A 14453-nucleotide genomic window follows, 5' to 3' on the forward strand; every position below is an offset into this window, starting at 1 on the left:
TGGCCCTTTAAATACAGTTCCTCACGTTGTGACCCAACCATAAAATTATTTTCGTTGCTACTTCATAACTGTAATGTTGCTACTATTATGAATCATAATGTAAATATCTGATATGTAGGATGGTCTTAGGCAACCCCTGTGGAAGGGTCGTTTGACCACCAAAGGGGTAGCGACCCACAGGTTGAGAACTGCTGCTTTAGAGATAGAAATGGCCTCACTGTCAAGTTCATTAGGATATTAATTGAAAAAGTACTTTCATCATCTTTCTAGTTGCACAGGATCATATTTGGGATGAAATCTAAAGGTCAAAATTACTACCGTTGCAAGCTGGTAAGGCGCTAAGCAAAAGAAAGATGCAGCGGCATGAGCAACATAAATCTTACACAAACGTAACAGATTTGTTTGGATGCCCTACAAGAATAATAAGATTTCTCCAGTGGCTACAATGTCCACCGAAAATAAGTCATTTTATCTAAGTATAAACGTTTTCATGGTTCTCCATTAAATAAGTAAAAATAGCTTGGAGTTCAGTGGTCTGAACTGTCAGAGTGAAACCACATGGCTCGTGACATGGACATGGCAAGCAGAGAAGGTTCGAGATGTTTCCTCTGCTGATGAGCTTTGTTTCAGTCACCAGCCAATTTTCTTAAGGAATCCCCTCGTTCTAGCAGACCCAGAAACTGGGTAAGCGTTATTACATTTATCCTAAAAACCTTCAAGTGGGCAAGAAAGCATGCTCTGTTGAATCCCAATGGGCATAAAACACTTTAAGAATAAACCCCTGAGTCAATGTTTCTCAAACATGAGCAAATTACCAATCTTTACAAAGGAAAACTTTCTCACAGACCTCAGTTTTAACCTAAACTATGCACAAATAAATTTTAGCATTATAAAAGTCTTATTCACGCAAATAAATGTAAAAATCAATCAAATTAAATCAACATTTATTTAACATAAATTGTTTGGCAGAATCAATATTGCAAATATTACATTTAATAGCAAAAAATATATACATGTTTATTTTATATACTACATTTTACTCTTGGGTTTGATTCTTTTAATTTTGATCACAATTAAATATCATTTGAGTCAATGTTATTATAATTTGTATTTCTTTGATAGAGATTTTAGCCACTGATTTATGCTTTTGATGAAACAATAAATTTTAATAATGAATTCCAAAATAGAAAAATAAGAAAAATGTAAATACACTTATTAAAAACTATTTTCTGATTATTCACCATATTTTAAAATGAGGTTTTTTTTTAAGCTAAGATGTATAAATTATAGAACTGCACAAAACACATTATAAAGACAGTATGACATCCACTGGTTGGCAAACTCATTAGTCAACAGAGCCAAATATCAACAGTACAACGATTGAAATTTCTTTTGAGAGCCAAATTTTTTAAACTTAAACTATATAGGTAGGTACATTGTTATTAACTTAATTAGGGTACTCCTAAGGCTTAGGAAGAGCCACACTCAAGGGGCAAAAGAGCCGCATGTGGCTCGCGAGCCGCAGCTAAATTTAGCATTAAAGGAAATTCATCATTTTTAATACAGATAACTGTAGAGTAAGAAAATAGGCACAAAAAACACACTGGAACAAAAGTATGTCTACACAGCCTAAATTCATTTTCTTGGAAGAAAATAAATAACTTTACTTTTTTCAAAAGAAAAAACATTTTTTAAAGATACACAAAGGGATTCACCCCCTAAAATAAGAACCACTGGCCGGCCAGTGTGGCTCAGTGGTTGAGCATCGACCTATGAACCAGGAGGTCATGGTTGGGTTCCTGGTCAGGTCATATGCCTGAGTTTCAGGCTCAATCCCCAGTGGGGAGTGTGCAGGAGGCAGCTGATCAATGATTCGTTCTCATCATTGATGTTTCTATCTCTCTCTCCTTCTCCTTCCTCTCTGAAATCAATAAAAAAATAAATATTTTTTAAAAAGGACCACCGCCTTATGTCCTATGCTCTCCTCTTTACCCCCAAACATTAGGATTTAAAACAAGGAAAGGCTCTGCTTTCTCTTAGCACAGTAAAGAAACAACTAAGTAACTAATTCTGTGTTTCCTTTCCAAGTTGGTGCCACAGGAAGCTTGCATCTTAATTTTAGGCTCCAGTAGAACTAGCAATGTAGGTCCCAGTGGCAAGAAAATTTAGGTTTATTTGCTGTGGACTGGATTTTATGATCATTTTGCATCATTATTTATCAGGAGTCTTTTTTCTTTATTTATCCTTGCTATTTGGGTAACCATTTTAGGTGTAAACACTTTTAATTATTTATGTAATGATAAAAGGTATAAGACAGTGCGTATATAAATTAAATAATGAATGACTAGGAAATGAAGAAAGGCCCCATTTGTTACTAAAACCAAGTTTTCCATAAGTGCCTACACAACTTTGCCAAAAGCTCCAAAAGCCAATTCTACTTAATATTGTGATGGAGAATGTAGTCAACTGTGATTACCTGCTAAGCTGTATCTAAGAAGAAGTAAAACCATCTACTACATATTTACCTCCATATTTAAAACTGTTACATATATAATATAGAATACTCTTCAGTCAAAAGGAAAGATGAGCCCAGCTGGTGTAGCTCAGTGGTTGAGTGTCACCTATGAACCAGGAGGTCATGGTTCAATTTCCCATCAGGGCACATGCCCGAGTTGCGAACTCGATCCCCATTGGGGGTGTGCAGGAGGCAGCTGATCAATGATTCTCTCTCATCATTGATGTTCCTATCTCTCTCTCTCTCTCTCCCTTCCTCTCTGAAATCAATAAAAATATACTTTAAAAAAAGAAAATATGAAATACTGCCATTTTCAACAACATCAAAGGATCCTGAGAGTCATGCTAAGTGAAATAAGACAGAAAAGGATACGGAGCATATAATTTCACTCATATGTGGGAAAAAAAAGAGAAAGCAATGAATGAACACACAAAACAAAAGAATTCATTGACACAGACAAAAGTATGGTGGTTACCAGAGGGGATGGAGGGTGGGGGAGGATGAAAAGATAAAAGTAGTCAGATATACGGTGATGAAAGGAGACCAAACAAACAAAAAAACTGAACATAGTTATGTCAAGAAAAAAATGCCCAGCATGTAATTACACCTCTATCCACACCACTTCATCTTCCTTAAATAGCTGTGTATGGGCTATAGAATAGGGTATTATAAATTGTATAAAAATTTATTACAAATTATAGATTGATCCCCACTTTCAGAACAAAGCAGAAAATCCAAATTTTGAACAAAATTAAAATGCTAGAACCACAGGAAAAATATCAATTTAAAGAAGACTTTTAAGTCTTTTTATTTTAACAAATTCATTCTAACAAATTATCAAATAAGAAATCTTTTGATTAGAATTCTTTGTTCTTTTGAAAAAGTATAGCTAGCAAAACTTACACAATTCATTTCATTTATGAAAATTCAGAAATGTAAAAAAGATGCCCTGTATCTTTCCATTGAGCATTGTTTTAGGTGTCCTGGAGAGTATAGTAAGACACATGCTATAAAGATATATAAGTTTTTAATCAATAGCTTGTTATTATTAATAAAAGTAAAAGATTTTCTATCATTTAAAGAATTTAAAATAAAGAAATAAAAGGTGACCTGGTTTATATAAATAGGTTATTTATATAGGTTAACTCTGTGGTACAGTGAAATGTCTATGAACAAATTCCCCTAGAATAAATAAATAAATAAATAAATAACTCAAATGAAAATTCAGCTGTTAAATGCTTTACCCAAAAACATTTCATAAATTATGTGAAACAGATTTGTTTGCATTTTTAGTTGCTTGAAAAAATATACAAGGGCAAAGTTCTTATTTCTCCCAAGTCCAGCTGAAATAAACAGGACAGCTCTTAAACTGAGAAACATCTGCAATTTTGTCTATTTTTCTAAGCATACAGTTAAGAGAATAAACTCTGGAGTCACATCCAACTTAGTTCAAATCCTGGTTCATCCTGGTTCTATCACATTAAACTTAAGTGACTTTCACAACTCCTTTCCCCTTCGATTGACCTGGGCTCTTTATCTGCAAAAGTGAGATAACACATCTGCCTTACAGAAATTTGGGAGGCACCTATGGAATACATTTATGCCTTTAAGTGTTTATTGCCTAGAAAAAAACACCAAATTTCTGTGACTTGATCTCTTATGTCAAAAATACTTCCTCTCTTCTCACCAGAAAGGAAGCCCAACTCCCTCACAGGGATCCTGTTTAGACACATCGGTAACTGTATCCTGATCAGCAGTACTGAAATGAATATATGTGTATGCTATCCTCTCTGCTTCACCGATTCTGCTCTCTCTCCTAGAAACCCTCCCATCACCACTTAGCCAAAGAAGTAACACTCATCTTTCAAAAACCAACTGGATTTGCATCAGGGTCTTTATCCTGAATTTGCTAACACTTAGCAATCTGTGTTTGCCAGAACACTGCGAAACATGGTGACCTATCACAAGGTAGGACCTCTGCAGCCAGACACAACAACATTCAACTATGATTATTCAGTCTTTCCTTCCCTCTCCCCAGTCACCTCTCATTTCTATGGAAGACTTCTGTTTGTACTCCTAAAGGGGGAAATTTTTGCACGAATCTAGAGAAACTATAATTTGTGTATTTAACAAAGGGCAGAAATTACCAGGGGAGATGGGGTAGGAGGAGAGAAGGTAAATCTCTAAATATAAAGCCAAGTGTTAATTTTTGCAGAGATGCATGAAATTAGAGCAACCAGTATGTAATGTAGAACTCTGAGGAGTCATATAACGAGGTTTTTCTTTTTTAGCAAGTTTCCCATTTATTGTGATATATATCATACACACCCACAAATATACTGACACAAATATAAATACGCATAAATCTGCAGGAGACTTTAGTGAATGAAGGCATGCTATTTTACACACTTTCTGATACTGAACATATGCTACTCCCTGAGTGGCAAATTGAGCCTTTCTGTATGGGCAAGAAGATGCCTTTCTGTTCCCATAACATACATGAAACACTGCAATTTGAGTGTTTGGCATGAAGTTAAGTGTCGAGTGCATGGTAGCTGCTCTCCTCCGGCTGTCTATTCTTCAATTATTCTGTGAGTGTCCGTCATCTCCTCAAGAAGACAAGTCATCGGGCTGATGACCGTACTCTGTTACTTAAAGCCACAGACAGAACCCAGCACTGTACCAACAAAAGGGGTCAGGGACAAAAAAGTATCAGCTAATTGAATCACTGACATTTGAGAAACTCCCAGCATCTGAAACAGAAATAAGTAAGTTATGATGTGAAGCTCAGCTTCAGAAGCAAGAATGCTTTCCAATTTATTTCTCCTCCAAAACTACCTAGGGTTCCTCTTCAGTACGGAACTCCGACTGGGGAGATAATATATATGCTAATCACCATGCAAGGGAAGTATGCACTACTCGCATTTGCATCCCTTCTCCTCAATACATCTTCTTACAGGAAGGTGTTTAATGCAATGTTGCCTGTGATACCAAATGCTCTGAGATAATGCATCCAAATGTATAATCCTTATTTTCATAGTTCATTGCAAACTCTTAACCTAAGAGAAAATGAAATATATATATATACACACACACATATATACATATATATATACAAACACACACAGACACACACACACACGTATATAATCCTTAAAATAGAATCTTTCAATTTTAACTACAAAGGAAAGGGGTGGGTATATTTTTAATACCCACTGTATCCATCTTTTAAATACATTTTAAAAAGAAAAATATCTCAGGCAATAAGTGTCTTTTTTATCTACTTTCTCCTTAGTGAAAGGCAGAAAAGGATGCACTTTCACCTTAGTATAGACCTACTGTCTCAAAAATGTTCCAATGAATAACAATCAGAAGCAAGAAAGAACAGAAAAATTCAAGATATTATATTGCTGATGTTTCCCTGTTATGCTCTGAGTGGTGGCAATCTCACAGCATTCTGTGGGTTTTAGGGGCCTCAGACATCATTTCCTTTGACACATGTTTCATAGACTAAAAATCTGAAAAACACTAAACTTAAGTGACATATATAGATGGCAAATAGTCTAAATTTTCAAGGAAGCAAAGGGAAATAGAAAGATGAAAATTGAGAAACAGTCTTTTGTTTTGGGTTGACACTGAATAATCCTGTCATTTAAAAAGTTAAAAATTTTAGCCAATTTTCCAATATATCCTATAGTAAAATAAAACCTTGATTAATTAGTTTCCAGAGTATTACGCTTTTATTAAAAGTCTGTTGTAAAGTCCCAATCAAAAACATTTCATAAATTACATAAAATACAATCGTTTTCCTTTTCAGCTGACAAATGAATCCAGTACAGATTCCATTTCTCTCAATAAACAGATCTTAGGGAAAGACAGAAACTCTATAAAGTTATAACTGTCCCCCAATTGGATGGGGTCAGACCAACCCAGTTTAATACACGTTAAAATGTGTAATCTTGCACACGTTATTTCTCCTTTCTAAAACATAGGTCCTTCCCCTATCAAAGAAGCCTGGCTTAGAGGATTGGAATTAAGAAAATACTGGGAAACACCGGCAAAGCACTTGGCATCAGGCTTGGTACATAGTAAATCTATAACAAATGATAATCCCATGCTTGCTATCCCTACAACAACAGGAAAGGAATGGAAAAAAAACTACTAATTACATGCAACAAAACTCTGTCCTTAAGTGGTAACACTTTGACTCTTAAGCACACTAAAAAGTGTAAATAAGTTTCCTAACAAATGACCGTTACAATGTTACCTCACTAGAAACCATAATATAAATTAATATTTTAATCTTTGACCTCAGACTGTGAAAGAAATCTGAGTCATTTGCAGCAAACTTGGTAGAACCGTGGAGGGAGCAACGGGAACTGGTGAGAAGAGGGGCCATTTAAATACTGGTGGCTGGTATACTCCGGAAGCCTGATTTTGCCCCCTTCAGGACAATGAGGGTATCATCATGTGTACCTTCTCCTTTTCGAAATGGTACCATAAAAATGTTGTTAATTCAGGGAACTGAAAGACAGACTAAATTCATCACAGAGCCAATATCTACTATTCTGAGGTAGCTCTAAAATTATAGGAACTGGAGATAAATCTATAGTGAAGAAAGGTCCATATAATATGTTGAAATTATTTTTCATTTGTTTGCTTATATGCTTTTCAGAAGCACAAAGTCAACACTACATAGACCTTTCAGTTTTTTAATTAATCTGTAAAAGCCTGTATGTGAGTCTGTATGTGAGAGGGAGAGGAGACCAGGTGAGTTCACAGGTAAAGCAATCATGTTCTTAGCATCATACAAAATACAGTAAAAATGTTTGCATACTAATATGTAAACATTACAAATTCAGCTATGGAATTTTATTACCTGGGAACAAACTCTTTAAGAAATCTAAGTTTCCTACATTTCATGTATTTAATAACACTTCAATCTCTACATTGTAATTTAAAAGTGCAACCCAGAATCACAACATAGTATCTACAAATTAGCAACGTGAATAAGCTGTTTTCATTTTTTGCTCAAAAAAGTATCCTAAGTTCTTGAAATCTTGTTTTGTCAGATACACAGAACCCATGAAACCTAGGTTATGTCAATAAGCCAAAGAATGTAACAAAAAAAATAATAATGCAGAGGTCTCACTACAGACCATCTATTGTAAATTTCAGAAAAACACAGATGCTATGATAAACAGCTGTGAAAAATAATAATATTCAAAAGTCACTAACATTACTAGTATGGAAGCATCACATGAAACTATATTATTTCCAAATATGTATTTATTTATGTAATTTGCAAATAAAATTTCCAACCAACTCACTATATGAAAAATAATATAATATTAACTAAGGCATCTGATTTTAAAAGCTCCAAATTATAAAACTGTGCGAAAAATGATGTTATTGTAGATAAAGTTTTGAATTCAATATTTAACATCTTTAGGTCAATGAAAAAGTACCTTCCCCTTGCAAATGACATGTTTATTACATTAATAAGTTCTTCCTCAAAAATCTTTAAAATATTATTGCAATTAAGACCTATGTTTATTATATTTTATTCACAGTGAATATTTAAGGTCATAGCAATAAAGAAAATTTTCTGAGAATTATAATTCAAATATCTCCCTCGTAAATTGAAATAGTTCAATTTATTTTAACAAACTATATAATCAATATTTATTTTTTTCCTATTTCCATTATGTGAGAAGATTTACTGGAAATATAATCCTAATAGTCAAATTGAAGAAAACTACTATTCAGTTAGTTATTACGTATTTTTAATCATGTCTTTAATAAGTCATGTATAAAATCTTGAAGTTCTACACCAATTTATTTAACTTCTAAATGGAGGTAGAGCAAATCAAACATCCTGTTGAACACTGATAAGAAAAATAATAACTAATTTGGCTACTGATGAATTAAACTATGTGGACTCCAAAGCAGAGGAATGAGTATGTCCTTATTAAAATAAGAAAGTAAATGAAAACCCACCTATCTAAGAATGCTAGTAATTGCTGTGGGCTTCTGCAAACAGAGATTTCCATACCATACACAACCTCCCTTATGCTACACAAGAAGGCAATTATAGGTAAAGAAAAAAATGAAGGTATATAAGAAATTATGAAAAGAGGTATAAAGGCTAAAAAAAATCTCATGAGTGTCCCAAAGAATTCAAGTGTAAGATCCAGAAAAAGGCACAAAAATTCACAGCTAACCAAGGGCAATGGGAAATACTATAGCAAACCTAAAAACATGTGATGTTACTATTCCTCACATCTCTTGGGCTCATTCACTTGATCAAATGTAAGCTGGGAACAAAATGCAGAAATAAATTTGCCTATAAATATTCCACAGTAGATTTTTTTTCAAGATTTAAATCCCTCAGAAAGCGGTTTATAATTGAATGTACAACTGCAGATACTAGTAAATGAGAGATTTTATCAATAGAAAAATACAAAAATTCACTCTAGCTTTATGCTTTCATGATCTCTGCTTTTTATATTTTTATTGTATCAAAAACAAATAAATAGATGAACTGTCCACTGGGACAATTTAGATAAAAAGCTTCTGCTATTTTATTGCCTTAGTTAACATAAAATGAACATATATTTAGAAGCTGATGCAGCTAGGAGGGAAAGAAAGACAATACAACTTTATTCATACTATCCAATGGTGTGCATCAAATTTTTGATGAAAGTAAGTGCTGTCAAGTAGAGGTAGATATTATATTCTGTGTTGTTTTACTTGAGTAATAATATATTTGTATGCATGTGAAATCTAACCCATTTTGGAGTTCGGGCTAGGTTTCCAAAACAAAAGCTCAGTGAGAAAAGGCCCATGGATAGGCTGACCATATAAATCTTCCTCTAAATCAGATCCCATAGAGAAATGGGGCTCTATTAATAATAGTGCCCAGGTAGCAGGTATCAACCAGGACTGTCCCAGGAAAATCAGAGCACATGGGCAATCTACCCCCAGTTTCAGAACATGAGCAGTGTGTTCACTGTGGTCAGTACTGAGAGAAAACCATGTGCTAAGTCCCTGTGGATGGACCTACCCATGCATCCACTTGAGGGGAATGGCAGAAAGTAAAAGTAAAAACTCCAGGCAACAGGATAGGAGCCAGAAATAACCAGCCCCAAGGAGAAGTTAGATGATCAAAGACACTAAATTGTTACAGGGCACCTAGGGGCTAGCTCACAGCCTAGATAGAAGGCACTGAAGCTACCAAGCAGGGTCAGATATAAAAATGTTCTTAAACTTCAAAGTCTTCAGTTTGTTGTGCAAAGCAAGTCAGCAGATACTGTATGTTTTGGGGGTACAGAGACAGAGGATGGAGAGGAAGCTAACTTTTGTGAGATTCAAGGACAAGAGCACTTATCAACAGCATCAAAGGCTCTTAAAGAAGAAAGGATAGAGGGTAAGAATGAGCACACGGAGAGATATCAACAGTTGCATTAACACTGAAACAATCCAGCAATGTGTATACTTGACAAGGGTTTTCTAACTGATGTATTAGAAATGTTTGGTTTGGCCTGCACAGTGTTTTATAAACACTTAAGCAAATATTTTTAGAGGGAACTTTAATACAAAAAATAACTGATATTTCTAGATTCTCTAGAATTACTGAAAGTAATAGGAACACTGGGCCTATATTTCTGCGTGGCTGTGGGATTGGAATACTCTTTAATATTTAAACTTTAAATGGAAAAATGACCACTGAGCCCGCTTTTATGACCTATTAGCACAGCAGGATCTTTGAACTTGCAAACCACATTAACTACTTCAGAGCCAGAAAGCTAGTCTTTTCTTTCCAGTTTACTGCGGTAGTCTTTTACCCCTAACTCTCTAACCTAGAACTTTAAAAAAGAAAAATGCTACTGAAAAGATGGTTTCCAGTCTGTCTACTGCTTCAGTTCTCAGCCCCTCTACATACAAGCAGGTGTGGTGCTCTGCTAGGTGTGGAAGCAAACCAATGAGGCAAATCCTGAATTTAGCCAGGAATCTATAAGAGAGAGCATCATGTCTATGGTTGAAAAATGACTCATTCAATTTTGGAATGGTAACTTCTACCACATCCTGCTCAGTGAAGCAGGAAGGCCTCAAGAGTAAAGAATTTAATCACGAATGAGGAATCTCAGCACTTCAAGGAAATACGAGGTAGTATCATTGTGCCAAAATGAGTGTTTCGATATAACAAAAACATCTACCCATCCAAAAACAACAGTAGTCCTATTTCATATCGGCAAGGGAATTGGTGTGTTTTATGTGATAGCAAATAAAGCATGGAATTAAATACAACATGTTCAGACAGGTAGGACAGAAGAACAGCATCACTATTGATTCCTTAAATTTCTGAAGGAACATTAGGTAAAAAACAAAAAACATGGGAACTGAAGCTTCAAAAATAAAATATATCTCTGAGGACAGATCATCAGCTTCTCACATAATTTTCAAGTCAAATTTATTAAATCAAAGTTCCTGATAGTTCATTTTCTCACCTAGTTCTTACCAAAAATAAAATTCCCCCCGGTTTTAAAACTTCCCTTCTCTAAATTAGAATTTACCAACTTGAATTCCTAAAACCTTAATGGTAGTAAGGACTTTCAAACATTTTGTTTACTGAGAATATTTGTAAAAATGAAATCATGCAATAAAACTTACACAAAACAAGTAAAAACTAAAATGTCATAGTTAAAATGATCTCCTTGCAATGCACTGTAGACTACAAGGGACACTGTATTCCAAGTTTGGAGAGATGGAGTCAAGACTGGATTGGCTATAGGAGGAGGAATAGGTGGTGCTTTGGAGTATGCATCACAATTCTAAGCAGAGTAGCTCAACTTTAATCAGCTTTACTTATTGGTATTGAGCCTGCAGGTTAGTATACAGTCATTTGAAACATTCTGCTAATAAAAATCATCTACTACACGCAAACAACAAAACAAACACAAACACTAAAACAGGTTCATAAATGAACAGTTCTAGACAATGAAAAGAATAGTGAAACCAATTATTTTCCTATTTGTCACAATCACGTTCCTCAATTATGCCCTTCAGTATTCTCTGGCTATGTATCTAGAATCTCTTTTTTTTAAAAATATATTTTTACTAGAGCCCCAATGCATGAAAATTCATGCAAGAGTAGGCCTTTCTTCCCCTGGCTGCCGGCACCGGCTTCCCTCCAGCACCCGGGACCCCACTAGCTTCCCCTGGGCCACCAGCAGGCATCCGGGACCCTGGCTAGCTTCCCTCCGGCCCCGGCTACGTTAGAAAGGACATCCAGAATGACTTCCAGAAGAATTCCAGTCTAATTAGTATATTACCCTTTTATTATTATAGATTGATTTCAGAGATGAAAAGGGAGTGGAGGGGGGAGAGAGAGAGAGAGAGAGAGAGAGATCAATGATTAGAGAGAATCATTTATTGGCTGCCTCCTGCAGGCCCCCTACTGGGGATCAAGCCTGCAACCCATGGCCCTGACCTTCTGGTTCATAGGTCGATGCTCAACCACTGAGCCAGGACAGCTTGACTAGAGACTCTTGAAAAGCAGGAAGATCAACACTCCCATCGTCAGCAATTTCATCTGTAATTCCAATTTGTGTTGATTCCAATTTTACTTCCAATGTTATCACTTTTTGTTTTTTCACTGCACTTTCATCTTTGTCCACCAACCCCCTCTTTATATTGCCCATTTTTATAAAATGTTATCTAGCTGTACCACTGGGAGACAAGCTGTAAGCCCTTGCTGTCTGCTTGAACGGTGACAGATGAGCAGCCACCACTCACCAACAGACTTTGAAAGAAGTGACATGACAGGTCATTGATCACGATGCACATCTATTATTTATGTAGTGATTTGTGGGCTGAAGACCTGGCGCTAAAGTTTGTGCTTAATGCAATTACTCACAGTTAATAGGCCATGGTAACTGAAATTTGAACTGTGTTGCTGGGAGCTGGTAAACAGTACAAGTGAACATTGCTTGAACTTGTTCAATATGCCGGCCAGTATATAATCATACTTTCCTAGGAGATAACATACTAGTGCATATTGGCATTCTTACCAAAAAATTCCTTATGCTATCCTTTATTTCCTCAGGATTTAAATGTCTAAAGAGGCTTTGATGAGTGTTCCCAATAAATGTGAACTCTTATGACTACTATGAAAACATAAGCCTGAAAAGAAACCACATACACAGCCATCCATATAAGCATCAATGAGCAGGTTAACGCTGAACTCTATTGAAAGAACACTATACAAACTCTGCAGTTCGAAATCAGCTCATGATGATCTAGTCTTATTAAAAAACAAAAACCCTCCAGAAATAATTTATACATGGGTTGACGATTTTTTTTATTTGGCTTTGTTTTGTTTTGATTGTCGTTAGTCACTCTTTGAACAGAGGCTCACTGGCATGAGGATGACCTATCAAGAAAGTGTGTTACAAGGCGGCAAAAGAATCTTATCCCAGGATTCAAAAGCTGCTGAAGTCATCCACTTAATTACTATGCTCATGGGTTAAATTCAGGAAGTGCTGCAATTTCTTAGAAGAGAACTAAATCCCAAATATAAAAAGACTCATCTTGTATTCTTGTTAACTTTGCATTTAATTTCCAAATATTTCATATTTTGAATGATCTGTATTATTTCATAACATTTTCCATATATATTTTAAAAAAGTAATACATACCCCTCAAAAAAATATGAAAAAAATGCAACAAAGCTAAAATTAAAAGCTCAAACATAATCATACCACCCAGAGATATTCACCATTTACATTTTAACATATTTGTTTTCTCTACATATGGAAATACTTTCCCCTCAAGCAAAATTAGATTCCTAGGCTACCCATTCTTATAAATCTCATTTCTTTACATAATATATTCTGAATGCACTATATCTTTATTCAATTTTCCTTTACTACCTAACATAGGAAGAATATAAACAGCAGTAAGAATGGCTGATATAATTAGAAAGAGTAGTGCAATATGCTAAGCTTTTTATAAGTATTAATTCATCCAATACCTATGACAGGCAGTATTATTACTCCTGCTTTATATGGAACGTGAGGCCTAGAGAGCTTAAAGCAACTTGCTTAAGATCACACAGCTAATACATGGAGGAGTGCAGAGTCCAGCACAGCTCATTTCATCTAGACTGTCCTTTAATCATGCATTCGGTTTCTGATGGTCAGCCCCTACCCATTCAAGGTCAGTCTGAATTACTCAGGTCCAAACTATAGCATGTTTTAAAATAAATATAGTTATTTCACTGGCAAATATTTAATGGAAATTAAGTAACTAAACATAGCATAAAAAGCTGTGTTCTCCTATGGTAACAGCTAACTCTCAAGTTCTTAAAGGTATACTGACTCTGTTATTGCACACCGTTTAAATATTCTCTCTTTATTAGAGTTTACAGTCTGAATATTGTGTTGTTATGATGAAAGAGTTTTCCTTCACCTACATGCAGAACAACTGATTTCAGTAAGGTACACCCTGTCTAAAAGTGGGAGAGTATAGGATGAAGCTGCTTAACAAACCATTTTACCAAGTACATTTCTATCCACAATGCCCAAATTATTTGAAATTTAAAACAGCAGACTTGAAATACTTAAGATTTGATACTCCCAGTCTTGTACTTTCCCTTTCCTTTTTTATCTAGAGAAAGCAGGTTTTTAATGCCTTTAACAAGGTACAGTCCAAACACATTTCAGGGTCTAGTGCAGTGGTCGGCAAACTGTGGCTCGGCAAACCATGGCTTGCGAGCCACATGCGGCTCTTTGGCCCCTTGAGTGTGGCTCTTCCACAAAATACCACATGCGGGGGCGCACGTACAGTGCGATTGAAACTTCGTGGCCCATGCGCAGAAGTCGGTATTTTGTGGAAGAGCCGCACTCAAGGGGCCAAAGAGCCGCATGTGGCTCGC

The 14453-nt window shown here is 35.5% G+C and overlaps 1 protein-coding gene across 11 annotated transcripts in view; it reads right to left on the minus strand.

The window, feature by feature from the left end:
* Window positions 1–14453, minus strand: part of PTPRK (protein tyrosine phosphatase, receptor type, K) — a 364082-nt gene that overhangs the window by 310909 nt on the left and 38720 nt on the right. The window lies entirely within an intron of this gene.

The sequence above is a fragment of the Myotis brandtii genome, unplaced genomic scaffold (assembly GCF_000412655.1).
Source record: "Myotis brandtii unplaced genomic scaffold, ASM41265v1 scaffold123, whole genome shotgun sequence".
In the NCBI taxonomy this organism is placed as follows: Eukaryota; Metazoa; Chordata; class Mammalia; order Chiroptera; family Vespertilionidae; genus Myotis; species Myotis brandtii.